The 20,510-nt window shown below is 42.6% G+C and overlaps 1 protein-coding gene across 1 annotated transcript in view; it reads left to right on the forward strand.

Annotated features, from left to right (window-relative positions):
* The window catches only part of LOC122806104 (phosphatidylinositol 4,5-bisphosphate 3-kinase catalytic subunit alpha isoform-like), an 835,043-nt gene that overhangs the window by 561,992 nt on the left and 252,541 nt on the right, over positions 1 to 20,510 (forward strand). The window lies entirely within an intron of this gene.

Raw genomic sequence — 20,510 nt, forward strand, 5'->3', positions numbered from 1 at the left:
ACCTGGAAGCAGTCATTCCTATCATACCCTGTCTAAGGACTGAGTTCCTCTGGTGGGCAAAAGCATGTAACCACAACAGGAGACTGCCATTTACTCAACCCCAAACCGTCCAGACCCTAACCACAGATGCATCAGACTATGCCGGGGGGGGGGGGGCGGCACACATGGACGGATATGCATTCAGGGCCACTGGAGCCCAAGTCAAATTCATCTGCACATCAACCAAAAAGAGAACCTAGCTGTACAGAATGCCCTGACAGCTTTCAGATCCCTACTCTTTCCAGGACAACTGCTAATCAAAACAGACAACACCACAGTTATGTGGTATGTCAACAAGCAGGGGGGAACTCATTCCTACCCACTCTGTAGGCTAGCCATGGCCCTGTAGAACATGGCCTTGGACATTCAAGTCCATCTACAAGCTCAATTCCTGCCAGTCAAACAAGACTTACTGGCAGACTACTTAAGAAGAAATATCCTAGACCCACACAAGTGGCAATTGGAGCACAGCACCTTCAACCTTCTGATCCAGAAGTGGGGGAACCCAGAGGTGGATCTCCTTGCCTCCCCCTACAACCACCAGCTCAGCAAATTCTGTACCAGGAATCCTCACAGCAGGGACTGGAAAGTGGATGCCCTATCTTTTCAGTGGGTAAATCTCTCAATCTGTGCCTTTCCCCCTCTGCCCCTCCTTTCAAGAGTATTACTCGAGATAAAACAGGACAGACCAAGGACAATTCTGATTGTTCCAGACTGGCCACACCAGCACTGGTACCCACTCCTGCGCAGCCTGATATCGGTGCCACCCTGGCACCTACACCAGAATCCAACCCTCCTTTCTCAGCAGGAGGGACGGATTCTGCATCCCCAACTGCAAACCCTAAATCTTCCAGCCTGGCTTATTCCTTGAATTCACCCCCAGCAACCTTAAGCAAACAGGTGCTGGACATCATTCTTGAAGCCAGAAGACCCAGTGCAAGAAAATCCTATGCTGATAAGTGGAAAATGTTCTGCTTCTGTATTCAATCTAAAGGAGAGGACACAACACTGCCCTCTCTGCCTCTTGTCCTGGATTACTTGGCAGATCTACTCCACAAAGGCCTGTCCTTCTCCTCCATTAAGATGCATGCCTCAGCCATTTCTGCTCATTACAACACTGAGCCACCTCTCTTCTGCGGGTCTATATTATAACCTCGATGTCTTAAAACTTTGAATGTTATAATATCGAACCTTATCCACTGAACGCTGAAAATAGCGAAGCTGCAGAATATTGAATACTTTCCTAGGGAAAGTATTCAGTGGGCCGTTTCTGCAGCTTCGTTATTTCCTTGACTGTGGAGCGAAGGTTACGGACCGGGTTAAGATAAGTGTGCGAACAGATCGGGTTAAGGTGAGTGTGTGATAGTTAGGGACCTTAGAGTTGGGGAGCGGGTAAGGTGAGTGTGCGATAGGGACCTTAGGGTTACGGAGCGGGTGAGGTGAGTGTGCGATAGGGACTTTAGGGTTAGGGAGTGGGTAAGGTGAGTGTGCGATAGGGACTTTAGGGTTAGGGAGCGGGTAAGGTGAGTGTGCGGCAGTTATGGACCTTAGGGTTAGGGTTGGGTTAAGGTAAGTGGATAGCTAGTAGTGTATGTATGGTTTAGTGTAGGGTTTTGTGAAGTGTATGTGTGGGGATTATTTATTTTGGTGTGCTTGTGTTGTGTGTATGTTTGTCGGAACAGCAAATTTTTTCCCTGGTAAAAAATTCGCTATTATGAGTGTTCGATGTTATAGTCTTTCGATCAAAATGTTTCGATATTATAACATTCGAAGTTTTAAGACTTTGATGTTATAATATAGACCCCTTCTCACACCCTCTTATCAAACAGTTCCTGAGAGGGGCAAACAAGTTAAGGCCACCACCAAGGAGAACACCCACCCCTGCTTGGGACCTTAACTTTGTACTGGAAAAGCTCACGCTTCCCCCTTTGAACCTGTTGCATCAGCAAAGTTAAAATTCCTCTCTTGGAAAACAGCCTTGCTTCTAGCCATCACTTCAGCTAGAAGAGTGTCTGAGCTACAAACACTGATGGCTGTGGAACCCTTCATTATTTTCCATGCTGACAGGGTTTCCCTCAGGACTAACCCTTCATTTATGCCTAAAGTGGTGACCAGTGTGGCTCTCAATCAATCCATCCATTTTCCAACCTTCTTCCCTAATCCTCAAAGTAAAGGGGAAAGGATCCTGCACTCCTTGGACGTGCACACACGGCTCAGATTCTATCTTGATAGGACTAAGCCCTTCAGAAATCTGACTAGCTACTAGTCAGCTTTGCAACAGGGGCAGAGGGCAAGGCCATTTCAAAACAAACTATTTCCAAATGGATAGCACACTGCACCCATTTCTGCTACAAGCACCATGGGAAACCAACCCCTCAGGGGGTCAGAACACATTCCACTAGGGCAACATCTGCTTCTACAGCATTTCTCAGGGGAGTCCCTTCCAAGGACATCCTGGAGGCTGCTACCTGGAGTTCTGTACACACCTTCACCAAGCATTACCACCTGCCTATCTTTTCCAAATACAGGGTAGGATTTGCTACAGCAGTATTGCAAGGCATACTAGCCAGCCCTAACTCTTCCTGACTGCCTCCACCCTTCTTAGCTTTGGGAATCCACCCAAGTGTGATGACTGCAACACTGAAACATGAAGAACATAGTACAGTTGTGTATACTTACCATAGCTGTAGATGTTCAAGTGTATTCACTATTACAGTCCTGATTTCCCTCCCTCCAGCCCCCTGGTTTTCTCTCGCTCTCTTTCTCTCCTATCTATGGCTATTACTAACCTCTTCTGGGGTATTGGTATTGGTATTTACTTTTTACTGGTGGTGTTTTCCCCACCATAACCTAGCTCCTTATTTGGGGGGGCTCCTGACATTTTGGGGCAAGAAAAACTGATGTAATGGCATCGGCTGCCTGTTTTTATACCCTTGACGGCCTGACGTCAGTCCTGGAGTGACAGCATCTGATGCAGAAATACTAAGTCTCTGGTATTCAGGCAGACTGAGGGCTACCTGCAGGCAGATAACCCAAGTGTGATAACTGCAACAGTGAATACACTCAAACATCTACATTTGTGGTAAGTGTACACAACTGTACTTTTTTACCTTGGCGAGGAGTTTGTTGCAGATGGTCAATACTGGGTACCCAGTACCTGCTTCTCTACCGTATTCCTCCACTCCCAATGACGAGGATTCTGTATCAGATTCTTATTTGGTCAGAAATAGAGCTATATCTCCTGAGGGTTCAGTAACCCAGGACTCTTTGGACAGTGATCTTGAAAATACACAAATAGAGGCTTTTTCCTTCTTTGAGACTGTCTCTAGTCTAAAGAATGTGTTTTTATGGGAACTGGTGGATATCCCTCCTGAAATGGCAGACACTATGATTTATTAGAGCAAGAAGCCTCTCATGCTACCCTCATTCCTCCTATGAAAGATGCTATCATTATCTCTTACAACTCCTGATACCCAGTCATCTGTCCCTAAGAAGGCAGGTCTTCTTCTTTCAGCTTTTCCCATTTAGGGGTCATCACAGTGAATCGCCTGTCCGCTCATGATTGGCAGTGGAGTTTTTTTACGGTGTCGAGTTGCCAGCCCGGCACTCAACCTTCCACAGAAGGCACACATGCACGCACTCACACCTAGGGCCAATTTAGTGTCCAATCCACCTACAGCTTGTGTTTGGGATGTGAGAGGAAACCGGAGCACCCGGAGGAAACCCACGTGACCACAGGGAGGACATGCGGACTCTGCACAGAAGGCACCCCAGCCGAGGATCGAACCGGAGAACCTCTTGCTATGAGGCAACAACACTAACCATTGCACCACCGTGTCCGCCCGTCCCTAAGAAGGCAGGTAAACTATATAAAGTCTGTCAAAGTAATAAATGTATTTTTCTCTCTCATCTTAAAGCTGATCTTGTAGAAATCTGTCTTACTGTTCCTGCTGTGAACAGACTCCCCTATCCCAGTTTGTGACTACCTGAAAGGGAAGAAATAAACCAAAGACAACACAGAGAAAGGGACTTTTAAATGCAGACCACCTGACTGCAGAAACTGCGAACTGATAAGTGGGAAAAAATCCTTTAATTGTCATAACACTTAACAAAAAATATTACAGCTCCTCTAGAAGTGATTACAATACTAAAATGGTCATTTACAGGGGCAACAGTTTCTAAGTAGGAAAAACTATCACCTGCCTAAAAATCCAAATGAGACACCATTTCTGACATTAAAATAAAAAAGTTTTTAAGAATCTGTTAGCCAAACACGTCCTTTATTTCCCAACCCACACACATTTTAACATTTCATGTGCTGGAAACTGCAACTTACATCAAGGATCAGCTCTGAGCCCTTTCTTATTTCCAATGGTGATGAACAGGTTGACAGACGAGATCAGACAGGAGGCCCCATGGACTATGATGTTTGCAGATGACATTGTGATCTGTAGTGAGAGTAGGGACCAGGTTAAGGAGACCCTGGAAATGTGGAGATGTGCTCTAGAGAGGAGAGGAATGAAGGTCAGCAAGATTAAGACTGAATATATGTGTTTGAATGAGACGGAGGATAGAGGAATGGTGAGGATGCAGGGAGTAGAGTTGGCGAAGGTGGATAGTTTAACTACTTGGGGTCAACAGTTCAAAGTAATGGCGAGTGTGGAAGAGAGGTGAAGAAGAGAGTACAGGCAGGGTGGAATGGGTGGAGAAGAGTGTCAGGAGTGATTTGTGACAGATTGGTACCAGTAAGAGTGAAAGGGAAGGTCTACAAGAGGGTAGTGAGACCAGCTATGTTGTATGGGTTGGAGACAGTGGCACTGACAAAAAGGCAGGAGTCAGTGCTGAAAGTGGCAGAGTTAAAGATGTTAAGATTTGCACTGGGTGTGACAAGGATGGACAGGATTAGGAATCGGTATATTAGAGGGTCAGCTCAGGTTGAACAGTTTGGAGACAGTCAGAGGCGAGATTGTGTTGGTTTGGACGTGCTGAGGAGGGATGCTGGGTATATTGGGAAAAGGATGCTAAGGATGGAGCTGGCCAGGTAAGAGGAAAAGAGGAAGGCCTAAGATAAGGTTTATGGATGTGGTGAGAGAGGACATGCAGGTGGTTGGTGTGACAGAACAATATGCAGAGGACAGGAAGAAATGGAAACAGATGATCTGGTGACCCTTAATGGGAACAGCCGAAAAAGAAGATGTGCTGGAAACTGTGGAACGAGAAACTCTCCATGGCATCCTAAATCCCTGTTTGGAAAAGAGAAAACTTCCTTGGCAACTTCGACTTAATGCTTTCAGAAAGCCAGGACTAAACATCATGTGTTCCATTGAAAGTGTGTTGAACTTAAGGGGGCTTAATCACAAAAACTACTATTTAATCTGTTTTTTTTATGTTATATGTTTTTTTATGCCATTTCAAGTATTTTCTGGATAATCAGCCCTTATCTGGAATCTTTTTAAAGCATGTCTCATGCTTGCTAATTTTCCTAACATACTAACAACAAAGTCACCATACTTAAATAAGGACATGTGTTAGACCGGACCTCCGTATGCCCCATGAAAGTGGGGTAACTAGCATGGACACTCAATAATGTCAAATTAAGAGCTAAAGCATTAGCAAATTTTACTAAACTTTACTTCTCTTTAGTTATTACAAGTGTTAAAAAAGCAGGGACTTCAGTCTTGAAACAAATTTCATTCTACCTATTTACCCATTATTAAACCATTTATATTGACCATTCTTACCAAGTCTGATTTTACTGCTGTTAAAAGTGGATCTGATGAAGCACATCATGCTAAATCACTTTTTTACAGACTGGTAACCCTTTGTTTAAATATGTTGTTAAAACAGTTGGATGTATTTAAAAACTGTTCTCTCATTAAGACAGGATTTGATTCCAAATGACATGTCTTAGCACCTAATTGGTCACTTATTCTTAAAATTCAAAAAGAGTAAAACCAACTCCACCAGTTACATGCCATGGCTTTCATCTTATCAGAAGCTTGTCATGTGGACCCACCGTTGTAGTGGCTATAAAACTTGTGTTGTTTTACTGTTGTGCTCATATCGCAAAAAGCCATATTTATGGGTTACTGAGCTTATCCGTCTTTGAATAAAGCCTTTTTTAAAAAAAAGCAACCTGCACCAAAGCCATATTCTTCGGAAAGGAGGGGATGATATAATCAAAGGTAAACATGATAATTTAATTTGGAGTACTACACACAAGAAACTTTTAGGAGTAAGAAGTCACTTCTGGAAGGTCATATTTAATGAAATTATTCATAGAGCCATGCAGTTTGTCCTGATACTTCCACCTTAAGGGACAGGTGGAATCCTGCAGATCCGCTCATTCACCATTTGTGGTGATTCTTGGCTTTGGCTATCCCAGTATATTTATTTTTATTTTACATTTGTTTACCAGGATAGTCCGACTGGATACATGTCCATTTTCAGCGGAGGCCTGGGGAGAAAAGCTCCAAATAGACGAACTTGCATAGATTACATAAGAAGTTAGATAACATTAGAAAATATAAAACAAGTGATTATGTACAATGGTTTAGTAGTGTTCCCTAGTAGGGACTCACAATTCTCATTGACAGACGCAATTAAAAGCAAGTAGTATTCCCTAGTAGGGACTAACCGTTCTCATGGACAGACGCAATTAAAAACAAGAGACGTCAGATTAAATGCAGAGCTTTGTGACGTAGTTACATGTTGTGATATTTACAGATTATGCTTTCAGTTTATAACTTAATCAGGGTTGGTACATGGGCAAAGCCAGTTCACTTTGAGATATTGTTTGAGGTTTTTTTGAAGAGACTTTTGGAGGATTGTAGGGTGATATAGTTTGGCAACGAATTCCAGGTTTTGCCAACAAAGTTGGCAAACAAGGATTCACCAGCAGAGTTATTAGCTTTGCGTGTTTGGAACAGTAGTTTGTTGGCTGACCGTAGGGATCTGAGGTTGCTATATGGCTTAGGGGGTATCCTCAGGGTGGTACAGAATTTTGTGTGCTATTAAGAGTGAATGAATTGAATTAAGCTGGGCAGTTCTAGCCACTTCAGTTGTTTGAGGTTGTGGCAGTAGTGGGTTCTATAGGTGGAGCCAGTGGCGAATCTGGCAATATGGTTATAGCTATGGGGCAGCTTACCCAGTTCGGATTTGTTGAGGTTTGAGAGTACCAGGCAAGGCATATAAAAGAGTAGAGAGTAGGTGTGACCGGCCAATTGCAGTCCTAGCCAGTGGGGTTAAAAATGTCTTGTTTCTATACAGTGATCCGAGTTTCTTATTGAGGGTCTGTATGGTTTTGTTGACCTGTAGGTCAAATTTGAGATTGTCTATGATAACCCCTAGAAGTTTGGTGTGTTGATCAGGGGAGATAGTGGTACCATTGTTGGATATGACAGAGAATGAAAGTGTGGTAGATCTACTAGTGGGGGTGAAGAGTAGAAGTTTAGTTTTATTGGGGTTGAGCAGTAGGCATTGGTTGGTGAGCCAGTTCTTGATGGTGTTAAATGTATTTTGGGTTAGGATTTTCAGTTCGGAGGGGGAGGTGGCTGAGCAGAGTGGAATCAACTGCATATTGAGTACAGATAGCTTTAGGGATAGCAGTGTGAAGGTTGTTGATAAAAATAGAGAAGAGTAGTGGACCTGGTATGGAGCCTTGAGGGACACCAAGTGTGAGAGGTAGCTGGCTGGAGAGTTTGCCCTGCCATAGTACCGCCTGTTGTCTACCAGTCAGGTAGGACTGGAACCACTGGATTGCATGCTTATTGAGGGAAATAGATTTGAGAGAAAGAATGAAAAGATGTTTTTCATGTTTCACTGTTAGTCATTACATTTGGGTAATCTCCTGGCAGGTTGCCCTCAGTCGGCCTGATTAACAAAGTCTTGGGTCCTGCGTCGGTTGCTGTCCCTTCTTCCATGATGTCAGGTCGTCAGGGGTATAAAACATGCAGCCGACGCCATTACCTCAGTCTTTCTTGCCGCACGTTGCCCGAAGCAGAAGCAGTTCACAAGTGCCGGTCGGCCAACTCCTGAAATTTTCATTTTCGAGTTTCGGAACCGAAGTCTTCAACTAAAAGCTAAGTACCCCATTGGGGAAACTTTTTCTTGCTCCTTACCGATGCCAGTAAAAGTTAATAATTGTATTACTTGTGGGAAGCAAATAAGGATTTTCATTTGTACTGTATTCCTTGCCTAGGCCCTGACCACAATGGGCCTTGCTGTCGGTTTTGTGCTAAATTTAGTCAATGCACTATTAAACGTCAGTATATTTTTGCTTCTAAATATTTTGGCTCACAATTTAATTATCTAGAAATATCATCAGTTAGAAATCCAACTATTGGAAAACCTAAAAAACTCAAAGAAAGAGGCTGTCAAGGTCCAAAACGGACTACGATGCTTCTCCTAAGCCAGTCGCCAGTTCGCCGGTACTCGGGCTCTTTTGCAGCCCTTGATACCTGCTACTTCTGATTCGCAGGCCACTACTGAGACCAATTCAGAGTCCGGTGTGCCGCGAGATGCTTCAATTATGGAACCCGCGAATGTCTCTACCTTAGATGGGTTGTGCAGGCACTGGCTTCTGAGGGGGTTTTCAGGCCTACAGATTTGTATATTAGACCGACGCCATCTTCAAAACTAAGGCCAAAATCTAAGTCTATGTCTAAAAAACCGACGCCTGGGCCACATGTGCAGGCCCCTATGCCTAAAAAAACAAATGATCAAAATGGCTGAAGATTTCATTACTCTGATCAGGGGTAGCCAACCCCCTCCTTCTAAAAGGCCTAGGCAAGACATTGATTATGAATCTTCTGAACAAGATTCTATTTCTTCTGACTCTTCTAATGAACAGGATTTGTCTGTAGCTACTTATGAGGACTCAGATGCAGAAGATTCCATTCCTTCTGCTTCTTCCCCTGAGGATTTTTCTTTTGGGGAAACTTTACATACTTTAAGGGAGCATTTCCACTGGGAAAGTCAGGATTTTTCTGAATCCAAAAAGAGACTTAGGGTTTTCTTCTTCTTCCTCAGCATAGGCCTTTTGCTATACCTCCTGTTCTAGACATTGTTGATGTTTTTTCAGAATCTAGTATGGCTCCTGATTCTCTGCCTCTGGCTCCTTGTAAGCCAGACAGATACTACAGGGTTCCTGACTCCCACAAATTCCTTTTCAAAAATCCTATTGCAGATCCTGAAACCATTTCTCAGGGTCCCAAGGGCATTAAGGCCTCTACTGCAAAAAATCCCACCCCTTCTGATAAGAGATTCCAGGGCGCTGGATAGATGGGGTAAGAAGGTTTACACTTCTGCAACTTTGGTAATCAGGGCTTTAAACTGTCAATTTCATATGCTTAAATATCAACAGCACCTCATGGGACTGCTTAAACAGAAAATGATATTAATTTCTGACTGTGTGGAAAACGAAGATTTACAGGATTTATTGCATTCAGCTGAACAAGTTGGAAAACATACTTTGCAATGTGGTTTTGATTCTTTGGAGGCCTCTTGCAGCGCTGATGTAACTGGGTCTGTGTTAAGAAGGCATGCTTGGCTCAAATAGCAAGCTCTGCCTGATCATGTCTAAGCAAAATTGTTGGATGCTCCTTTACAACAGGACCGTCTCTTTGGTAATAAGGATAAATAAGATTTAAAAAAAAGATGGGAGATAAAGCTAAATCTATGCAAACTGTGAAAGATTTCTTACAAGTGCAACCTCCATGATTTAGTAGGCACTGGCCTACTAAGAGCTGGTCCTTTCCAGTTCCTTCGAGAGCCACTCAAGTCAAACCCAGACATTTCATAGGCTCCAGGTTTCAGTCACAAGGGACTTTTAGAACAAAACAATGGGGTGCCTCCACCTCCAAATCTGGAAACAGCAAGGTGCATCCCTATGGTAAACAGTCTCAATGACTTCCCTCTACACTTAATACGCACTTACCTTTTAGCCGCCCCTTTGGGGCGAAAACTGGCACTTCATGCAAGAAATTGCAACTTATAACCCATGACAAATAGGTTTTAAATATAGTATCCCAGGGATACAGATTTCATTTCCACACATTGCCAATCCCAAATGGATGGCCAGACCTGCCCCCAAATCAGTGGGCAGAGGCCCAGAAACAAGTACTGTCCCTCATGAACATGGGGGCTATTCAACCAGTACCAGAAGAGGAAAAGGGACAAGGTTTCTATTCAAGACTTTTCCTGGTACCCAGAAATGACAAATCATGGCGTCCAATTCTGGACTTATCTACTCTAAACGCATTTCTGGACATTCCAAAATTCAAGATGCTGACTCAACAGTTACTTCCTATGCTAGGCAAAGATGCTTGGTTGGTAACTCTAGACTTAAGAGGCTTATCTGCATATCCCAATCAGGGAATCTTGCAGAAGATACCTCCGCTTCAAAGCAGGCTATTTGCATTACCAGTTCTCTGCACTGCCCTTTGGCTTATCTACTGTGCCCAGGGTCTTCACAAAGTGCCTGGCTCCAGTAATTGCATTTTTCAGACAAATAGAGAGAAATGTTCAGATATATCCATACCTGGATGATTGTCTAATTCAGGCAGAAAACAGACATTCTTCTAAAGCATCTGGCATTTGTAAAAAGGGTTCTAACTTGTCTAGGGTACACCATAAACAAATAGAAATCACAACTGGTACCCTCTCAAAAAATTATATTCCTGGGTGCAAGCTTGAATACAGCTGCCCAGATGGCTTACCTTATGCCCGAAAAGCAAATTCATTTGGTAACTTACTTCAAGCAGGTGGCCACAAAAACCCTGCTATCTGCAAGACAAATTCTTCAAGCCTTGGGGTTCATGGCCTCCTGCATTCTTCTAATTCCATATGCAAGACTGCATATGAGGAAACTTCTGTGGTACTTAAAAAGTTTATGAAGTCAACATTGTCACAGCCTGGAAACAATGATTCCTAGCATATCTTGCCTGCAGCTAGAGTTGTTATGGTGGGCAGAGGCCTGCCACCAAAACAAGGGACTGCCTTTCACTCCACCCCTTGCCGCCCAAACCCTAACTACAGACGCATCAGACTATGCTTGGGGGGGCTCATCTGGCAGGGAAGTGCATTCAGGGCAAATGGAGCCCAAATCAAGTGCACCTTCATATCAATCAAAAAGAGATGCTAGCTGTACAGAATGCTCTGACTGCCTTCAAGGACTACCTTCATCCAGGACAATTAATGATAAAGACAGACAACTCCACAGTTATGTGGTACATAAACAAGCAGGGGGGTACACACTCCTACCCCCTTTGCAGAATAGCCTTTGCATTGTGGAACATGGCCTTAACCTACCAAGTACAACTACAAGCTCAATTCCTGCCAGGAAAGCTGAATACTCTGGCAGAAGAACTAAGCAGAAATCTCATGGACCCACACAAATGGAAACTGGCACCATGGATTTTCAACATGTTGACACGCAAATGGGGGAGTCCAGACATAGATCTTTTTGCCTCACCCCAGAACTATCAGTTGGGCAAATTCTGCACAAGAACTCATCACAAAAAAGCCTGGAAAGTGGATGCTCTATCATTCAGCTGGAAAAACCTATCAGTCTATGCTTTCCCCCCTCTGCCTCTGCTCTCCAAAGTTCTACTAAAAGTCAAACAGGACAAACCAAAAATTATTCTGATTGCTCTAGACTGGCCTCGCCAACACTGGTACCCACTCCTGTGCAGTGTCACACCTTCCACCGTGGCACCTGCCTCAGACACCTTACTTACTGTCTCAGCAGAACAACCAATTTCTGCACACTCAACTCCAAACTTTGAATCTTGCAGCGTGGCTAATCACCTAAATTCACCCTTGGCATCCCTCAGCAAACCTGTGATGGATGTCATTTTGGAGGCGAGAAGGCCAAGTACTAGAAAATCTTATGCTGACAAATGGAAAAGATTATAGGCCTGGAATCAATCACAGAGAATAGGCACAGCAGTGCCCAATATTCCCAGATTTTACAATGGTTAACTGAGATATTTCACAAGGGCCTGTCCTTTTCTTCCATAAAAATCCATGCCTCAGCCATTTCAACTCATTACAACACAGAACCTCCCCTTTCATTCTCTACTAAAGCAGTATCTCAGAGGGGCCAAAAACCTAAGACCACCCAGGAGAGCCCCAGCCCCTGTCTAGGGTCTCAATTTTGTATTGGAAAAACTCACTCTCCCTCCTTTCGGGTCAGCCGCTACTGCAGACTTAAAATTTTTCTCCTGGAAAGCAGCTTTCCTTTTAGCCGTCACTTCAGCTGAAGGATTTCTGAATTACAGGCTCTTATGGCAGTGGAGACTTTCATTATTTTTCATGCGGGCAGGGTGTCTCTCAGGACCAATGCATCCTTCATGCCTAAGGTGGTATCCAGTGTGGCTCTTAACCAGACCATTCATTTGCCAACTTATTTCCCAATTCACAGAACAAGGTGGAGCCGATTCTGCATTCATTGTCTGTACGCAGACAACTTAGATTTTACTTAAAGAGGACAAAATCTCTAAGAAAATCTGAACAACTACTGGTGGCATTTGCTGCAGGGGCAGAGGGAAAGGCTATTTCAAAGCAGACTATTTCGATATGGATAAGCCATTGTATTCGTTTCTGCTATATGCACCATGGTAAGACTATTCCCTAGGGGATCAGATCTCATTCCACCAGGGCTGCATCTACTTCTGCAGCCTTTCTCAAAGGTGTTCCTACCAGAGACATTCTAGAAGCTGCTACCTGGAACTCAGTTCATACGTTCACCAAACATTATCATTTACCTTTCTTCTCTAAATCCAGAGCTGGCTTTGCCACTGCTGTCCTGCAGGGCCTTATAGCTGGTCCTGATGCTGTATAAATCCATCCTCCCAACCATAGCTTTGGGAATCTACCCAAATGTAATGACCGCAACAGTGAAACACGAAGAACATAGTACAGTTGTGTACGCTTAACATAAATGTAGATGTTAGAGTGTATTCACTGTTGCAGTCTTGGTTACCCTCCCTCCAGCCCCCTGTTTTTCTCTTACTATACCTCTACTTTCTTTTACTATGCTTAAAAGCCTTTTTGGTGCATTTGCTTTTGTTTGGAGTTATATTTTTTGTGTTTTTAATTGCATGTAATATATATATATATATATATATATATATATATATATATATATATATATATATATATATTGCTCCCCATTTGGGGGGCACCTGGCATCTGGGGCAAGAAAAACTGATGTAATGGTGTCAGCTGCATGTTTTTATACCCCTGATGACCTGACATCATGGAAGAAGGGACAACAACTGACGCAGGACCCAAGACTTTGTTAATCTGGCTGACTGAGGGCAACCTGCCAGCAGATTACCCAAATGTAATGACTGCAACAGTGAATACACTCGAACATCTGCATTTATGGTAAGTGTACACAACTATACTTTCATGGTTGACCATGTCGAAGGCTTTTGATAGGTCAAGAAAGAGGGCGGAGGATAGCCTATTGTCATTCCTGTTTTGGTTTATGGCATTAGCAGAGGAAAGGAGGGCTGATGTAGTGCTGTGGTTTGGCCTGAAACCATGCTGGGAGTTGGATAGTAACTAGGATTTATGAGTAAAGAAGGTAAACTTCTAAACAGACTGGGTAAGATACTTTTTTCTTCATCTTCTGTTAGCCTGTAGAATGCTCAGTACTCAAGGCTATATGTAAAAGTTTATGCTTAAATGTGCAAATAGTTTGAGAGTGTTTTTTGTTTCAAAACCTACTGAAGATCAAACTTTCTTGAATCAGATTATGTCAAACCTGTCCCAAGAATCTAAATATTCATTAAAAAGCGTGTAGATTGTGCTGATACTGTTCCAAGGACTTCTGTTGCGGCTACAGTCTGTTTTTTTTTTCAAACACCTTTATTGAATCACACTTGTGACATAGGCAAATGTTCATATAAAAGTAATTATACTATATTAACATAAACATTATACTTCACATATATTGCAATATATCATACAACCTAAGCAACATTACATACATTATGCAATTTCCTGCCTTTTTTAAACAAGAAAACATCTTTATTAAACCTTCACTTACTAGATAGGCAATCATACATTTATAAAAAAATGAAAACAAACCACACCAACACAATTCCTAGCTGCAAGCATTTTACATCACTTGTACTCTTGCCAGTTTTTCTTGCTCAAACATTAAATATCTCATTTAAAGTCCTGCTGCCTTTTAAACCTCATTCCTCCCTTGTATGTATTGTTCCCACAATCCCCATTTTCTTATGTTGTTTGCTGCTACCCTTTTCTAAAGATCTCAGTTCCTCTAGTTGATAAAATTGTGTCACCATTGTATAAGGCTAAAGGGACTAAAAACATTTTAACTGCTTGTATCTTAGTATCACTATCCATCTAGTGTATTATCTTTTTAGTCTTTTCCCCACATATCCTTAGCTGCCACACCAGTATCATTTTTAATCCGTACTCCTAAATACTTAATTTTATCATGTCATCATAAATATGGATATTCCTGAACCAGTTCATGTGTGAGTACGTAATTTACTACTGTTGCCTTTGTTTTAGCTTCATTAATTTTGTATCCTGAAAAGATCTGAAACTGTCTCAAAATGTTCAAAAACACTAATGTCTTTTTCTGGTTTTGTCAGGTATAAAATAATATCATCTGCAAATAAAGCCAGCTTTTCTTGACTGCCGTACCAATTATATCCTTCAGTTTCTGAGTCTTATTTTCCTTGCCAGTGGTTCTAAATATAATGCAAATAATAGTGGAAAGAGGACACCCCTGCCTGGTTCCTCTGCTCAAGCAGACATTACCAGAGAGGACCCACCCACTTTAATTTTCACCTCCGATCCCTCATATATCCTTCTAATCAACATTATAATTTTTTCAGGAAATGCAAATATTTCCATTGCCCTGCTCATAAAGTACCAGCTTACTCTGTCGAATGCTTTCTCTGCATCAAGACCCACCAACAACAATGGCATTTTCTTACATTCTGCTTCCTTTTTGATCATCAATGCTCTGTTAATGTCAAATGTTTGCCTACCCTCCAGAAAACCACATTGGTCCATATCTATTGGTTTTGGCATTACATTTGCCATTCTTGTATCCATTATAACATGGACACTTTATAATCATGATTTAGTATTGGAATGGGCCTGTATGAAGCTGGATCTTTACCTTCTTTAGGTGTTACAGCTACCATTGCTTTCTTCCATGACAGTGGTACTTCTCCTCTTAAGATACTGTTAAACAAAACACTCCAAATGTTTATCAGTTTTTTCCTCCTAGCTTCCAAACTTCCACAAGAATACCATCTATTCCTGGGGACTTTGCTCTAGATTGGTTATACATTACAATTTTTATGTCATTTCCTCCTATCCTAATCATTAGTAATTGAGCCTCATCTCCCTCTAACCTTGGCATATTTAATTCTTTCATAAACATTTCCATTTGTATCTCTTCTTGATTTTCATATTTCTCTGCTTTATAGAGACTCTCATAAAACTTCTGAAATATTTCTAATACCTCTACAAGATCTGTTGTTACCTTCCATGTTATAGGCTCCCTAAGTTTTGTGACAGACCTTTTTATTTCTGTTGCCTGAGATGTTGTGCTAAAAGTTTTTTTGCTCTAGTGTTATTATTAAAAATCAGTTGCTTATCAGCAATCTTTACAATCTCATCCATATTGTCAAGGTAGTCCCTTATTTTCTGCTTAGCATTCTGCAGTTGATCCTCTTTTGTTCTGTGCGATTCCCCCTATTTTGTAATACTTTAGCATTTGTATGTCCCTCTAAATAATTCTTGGTACTTCTTAACCATAGCTCACTTTCTTTTATTTCCACCCTGTTTTTAAACTCCACCTTAATTTTGTCCCACTCCCTAACTATATTCTCAGAAGGAATTTCTGTCCTCTCTGTCAGCTCCTGAATAATCTCAATTACCCATTCCTTAAATTCCTCTCTTTTCAACAGATAGGTGGGACAGCACCAATGTCTTTACCCCGTGCTTTTATTTTAGCTATTATTGCTGCAGGATCTGAAAGTTATTCGGTAAGTATCAAGACATTCAATTAAATGTACATGTTACTGTGAAATGTAAATTCTGTCTAGCTTAGCCCAGATTATATATCTTGGAGAATAAAATGTAACTGCACTCTGAACTCCTATTACTAAATTCTCATCTTCCATGCCAAATATTTTCATAAATTTCTTCAAAAATCTACCCTCCTTTGTTATATTTTCTTTTCTGGGTCCCCTGTCACATCTTCACTGCTGCAAATCAAATTCCAATCCTCACCTATAAGTAATATTCCTTGCTGAAAACTGATTATTTCTTCTAGAATGTTCTTAAAGCTTCATTATAGCAGTTTTAGGCGGAATGTAAATACATACCAGTGTAATCCTTTTCCCTTGCTTAGTAGCCCCTTAGCACTACAAATCTGCCATGATTATCTTTTCTATCTTCTTCTATAACTATTGGAGCTCCTCTTGCAATTAGTATATTTCCTTTGTCCCAGGTATTCCGCTGAATAACCATCCTGAAAACCTTTCTTTATCATATTCACATGTTCAGATGTTCATCGTGTTTCACTGTTGCAGTCATTACACTTGGGTTATCCTGCTGGCAGGCTACCGCAGTCAGCCAGAATTCCAAAGTCTAGGTCCGGCGTCGGTTGCTGTTGCCTCTTCCCTGACGTCAGTGCGCCAGGGGTATAAAAGATGCAGATGATGCCATTTTCTTCAGTCTTTCTTGCCGTGCAGTGCCCGAAGCAAAAGCAGCTTGCAAGTGCCGGTCGGCCGACTTCTGAGATTTTCGAAATTGAATTTCAGAACTGAAGTCTTCAATAAAGTTAAGTACCCCTTTGGGGAAACTTTTTCTTGCTCCAGATTGATGTCAGTAAAAGTTAACAATTGTATTTCTTGTGGGAAGCAAATACCTCATAAGGATTTTCACTCTTACTGTATTCCTTGCCTAGGCCCTGACCACGACGTTGCTAGTTGTCTGTTTTGTGCTAGATTCAACCAACGCACTATTAAGCGTCAGTTTGATTTTGCTTTACATTACTTTGGCCGAAGATTTAACTACATAATGCTGTTGGAACAACCGACGACCGGAATTCATAAAAAACGCAAAGACAAAGAAAAGGACAGGCATCCGAGGTCCAAAACCGACGGCGAAGCCTCTTCTAGGCCAGTCGCCGGTTCTCAGTGAGGCGCTTTCACAGCCCCTGACACTCACTACCTCAGAGCCACAGGCCGCATCCAACACCCACGTGGAGACACCTAGGCCTCTGGAAACTCAAGGTATTGGGCCTGCGGAAACTATTCCCTCAGATGGGTCTGGAGCTGCTGAGCAGGCATTGGCTTCTGAGGGTGTTTTCAGACCTTCACAGCTTACTATTAAGTCCACTTCAGCAGCCAAGGCAAAGTCAAAAACACCATTAAAGACAAGGAAACAAGTACAGCATTCTCCTGGACAGTCATCCATGCCAAAGAAACAGATGCTTAAAATGGCCGAGGACCTAATTACTTTGATCAGGGGTTCCCATCCCCCTCCTGATAAAAGGCCTAGGCAAGACACTGACTTATGACTCCTCTGACCAGGTTTCTATTTCCTCTGACTCCTCTTTAGATCAGGGATATTCTCTCCCTCCCTACGAGGACTCTGATGCAGAAGAATCTTTACCTTCAGCCTCTCCACCTGAGGATTACTCTTTTGGGGAAATCGTGTACACCATGAGGGAGAATTTCCATTGGGAGGGTCAGGATTATTCAGAATCCAAGAAAAGGCTCAGAGACTTTTTTATTGCCTCAGCACAGGCCCCTGGCTATCCCCCCTGTGCTTGATATTGTTGATGATGTTTTCTCTGAATCCAGTTTGTCTCCTGATTCTTTACCCCCTGCACCAGTCAAGCCAGACAGGTACTACAGGGTCCCAGACTCTCATAAATATCTGTATAAAAACCCTGCTGCAGACCCAGAAACAATTTCTCAGGGTCCCAAATGGGTTAAGGCTTCCACTGCAAAAAACCCTGTCCTCTCTGATAAGGATTCCAGAGCTCTGGATAGATGGGGGGAAAAAGTTTACACTTCTGCTACTTTAGCTGTAAGGGCTTTAAACTGCCAGTTTCACATGCTTAAATTTCAACAATACCTGATGTCTTTGTTAAAACAGAAAATGCTTACAAACTCAGAATGTCCTGACAATAAGGAAATGCAGGATTTATTGCATGCAGCTGAACAAGTGGGAAAGCATACTCTGCAATGCGGTTTTGATTCTTTAGAGGCTTCTTGCAGAGCCGCAGTTGCAGGCTCTGTCATTCGAAGGCATGCTTGGTTAAAAGAACAAAGTTTACCTGATCATGTTAAAGTAAAATTATTGGATGCTCCACTACAGCATGATACTTTGTTTGGTGTTAAGGCAGAGGAGGTGTTAAAATGGAGGATAAAGCAAAATCAATGCAGACAGTAAAGGATTTCTTACAGGTTCAGCCACCTAGATTTAGCAGAAACTGGCCTTCTAAAAATTGGTCCTTTCTGGTGTCAGACAGGCCACAAAGAGGCAGACACAGACGCCCAAGAGGCAGATCTCAGCCCCAAGGCTCATACAGACCTAAACAATGGGGTGCTTCAGCCCCCAAAAAAGGAGAAGACAAATCACAACCTTACAGGAAACAGTCCCAATGACTTCCCTCTACAAATGCCAAGCACTTACCTTTTGGCAGCACCCTTAGGGGGAAAGCTAGCACTTTTCTCCCAAAATTGGCACATGATCACCCAGGACAAATGGATACTGAATATTGTTTCTCAGGTTTACAGGTTCCACTTTCATACCCTTCCAAAATCAAAAGGTATGCCAGACCTGCCACAAAACCAATGGGCAGAGGCACAAAAACAAATTTCTGCTCTCATGGACATGAGAGCTATTCAAAGAATACCACAGCAAGAACAGGGACAAGGATTGTACTCATGACTTTTCCTGGTACCCAGAAAGGACAAAGCCTGGAGACCAATACTGGACCTGTCAATCCTAAATACTTTCCTGGATGTTCCAAAATTCAAAATGTTAACACTGCAGCAACTTCTACCCATGCTGGCCAAGAAGGCTTGGCTAGTTACTTTGGACCTCAAGGAGGCATACCTGCATGTCCCAATCAGACAATCTTGCAGAAGATACCTCAGATTCATAGCTGGCTCAATGCATTACCAGTTCTCTGCACTGCCCCTTGGCTTATCTGCTGTGCCCAGGGTCTTCACAAAATGCCTGGCACCAGTAATTGCATTTTGCAGACAAAAAGGAATTCAAATATATCCCTCCTTGGACGACTGCCTTATTCAAGCAGAGAGCAAGGACATTCTACTAAAGCATCTGGCGTTTGTAAAAAGATTACTAATTTGCCTAGGGTACACAGTAAACGAAAAGAAGTCAAAACTAGTGGCCTCTCAAGAGATAATATTCCTGGGTGCAAGCTTAAATACAACTGCCCAGATGTCTCATCTCACGCCAGCAAGCAAAGGCAACTGACTCATTACTTTCAAATGATGGCAACAAAGACCCAGCACCCTGCAAGAAAAATTCTGCAGGCTCTGGGCTTCATGGCATCCTGCATTCTACTAATTCCATATGCAAGACTGCATATGAGGAAACTACAATGGTATCTAAAATGTGTTTGGACTCAACATTGCCACTGCCTGGAAACAATAATTACTCTTATTCCCTGCCTGCAACAGGAGTTTTGATGGTGGGCACTGGCCTGTCACCCAACAAGGGACAGCCTTTCACCTTACCGACTGCCAGGCAGACAATAACAACAGATGCATCGGATTATGCCTGGGGGGCACACATGGCAGGAAAATGTATTCAGGGTACGTGGTCCAAGGAACAAATGCATCTTCACATCAATCAAAAAGAGATGCTAGCTGTACAGCATGCCCTGACAGCCTTCAAGGATCTACTACATCCAGGACAACTATTACTAAAGACGGACAATACCACAGTTATGTGGTACATAAACAAGCAAGGGGGCACACATTCCTACCCCCTCTGCAGGCAAGCCATGGCTTTGTGGAATGCAGCACTGACCTATCAAGTACATCTGCAGGCACAATTCCTGCCAGGAAAGAAAAATACTCTGGCGGACAAACTAAGCAGAAATCTTATGGATCCTCACGAATGGAAACTAAATTCACAAGTCTTCAGCATAACAAGGAAATGGGGACGCCCAGACATAGATATTTTTGCCTCCCCTCACAACTGCCAACTACAGAGATTCTGCACAAGAACTTATCACTCACAAGCATGGAAAGTGGATGCTCTATCATTCAGCTGGAAAACACTGACAGTTTATGCCTTTCCTCCACTGCCTCTTCTTACCAAGGTGCTCCTAAAAGTCAGACGAGCAGCTAAAAATGATTCTGATTGCCCCGGACTGGCCACGCCAGCACTGGTACCCAATCCTAAAGAGCTTGTCTCAA

The sequence above is a fragment of the Protopterus annectens genome, chromosome 7.part0 (assembly GCF_019279795.1).
Source record: "Protopterus annectens isolate FY-2018-M chromosome 7.part0, PAN1.0, whole genome shotgun sequence".
Taxonomy (NCBI): Eukaryota; Metazoa; Chordata; order Ceratodontiformes; family Protopteridae; genus Protopterus; species Protopterus annectens.